The sequence below is a fragment of the Micropterus dolomieu genome, linkage group LG15, assembly GCF_021292245.1.
Source record: "Micropterus dolomieu isolate WLL.071019.BEF.003 ecotype Adirondacks linkage group LG15, ASM2129224v1, whole genome shotgun sequence".
NCBI lineage: Eukaryota > Metazoa > Chordata > Actinopteri > Centrarchiformes > Centrarchidae > Micropterus > Micropterus dolomieu.
The window spans coordinates 1,240,672-1,241,539 of NC_060164.1; the positions used below are offsets into that span (position 1 = coordinate 1,240,672).

The window sequence follows — 868 nt, forward strand, 5'->3', positions numbered from 1 at the left end:
TAGTTATTTGGACATCAGTTTGCTTTACTAAAAGCTTTACTTTGGGTTCATGTAGCTGTGTGTACATTCGCGTTATTGTGCTGTGTTGTCCAGCGATAAAACCCCCGCGAGGATTAAATTAGCATTGTATGTGAACACACCTTAAGATTTTCTTCTTTGATAAAGCTTATAGTTAGGGCTGGCTCAGGCGAGTCCTGAACCATCCCCTTAATTATGCTGCCAAAGGCCTAGACTGCCAGGGGACTTCCCATGATGCACCTCTATCCATCTGTATGCATTCTTATCCCATTAATACATGTTACTAGCTCAACGTCTTAATGTTGTATGCATGTTTTTTTTTCTGGCTGAAGGACCCCTGACTTTGTCAGCCCCACTTCTAAAACCAAACTTACCCCTCTGCTTGACAGTGCTGCTGACCTTTGAAATATATAGAATGAATAATCCTAAAAGACTGAAGAGTCATATTAGACCAAGCTTGCAGTACCAGCTGTTTCATTAGGAAGTAGATGCACTGCATTGTGCCACTTTCTAGTGTTACCATTTACTTGCTGTCTATTTTGTCAGTTAGTAAAATTTCCATTGGTGTCATCTCACCTGCAATTCCTAAAAGTACCTCAAGAAACGTTTTACTCACAAACCTCACTGGCTCCTGATAACTGCATTCTAAAGAGGAGACGATTTCAAATGCAATTATACAGTGTGTCAGTTTTTGGTGTGTATTAGTGCAGATACACTTCTTGTGCTCTTACAGTGCCTGAAAACACACTTTTAAGTGTTGCCATGTCTCTGGGTCCTACCCACCGTGCTCGGGTCCCAGCAGGCAGCACTCTGGCAGCATTTTCGGGTGTCTGGGATCCACCTCCACTTT

The 868-nt window shown here is 42.4% G+C and overlaps 1 protein-coding gene across 2 annotated transcripts in view; it reads right to left on the reverse strand.

Annotated features, from left to right (window-relative positions):
- The window catches only part of fancl (FA complementation group L), a 28,774-nt gene that overhangs the window by 8,252 nt on the left and 19,654 nt on the right, over positions 1 to 868 (reverse strand). The window lies entirely within an intron of this gene.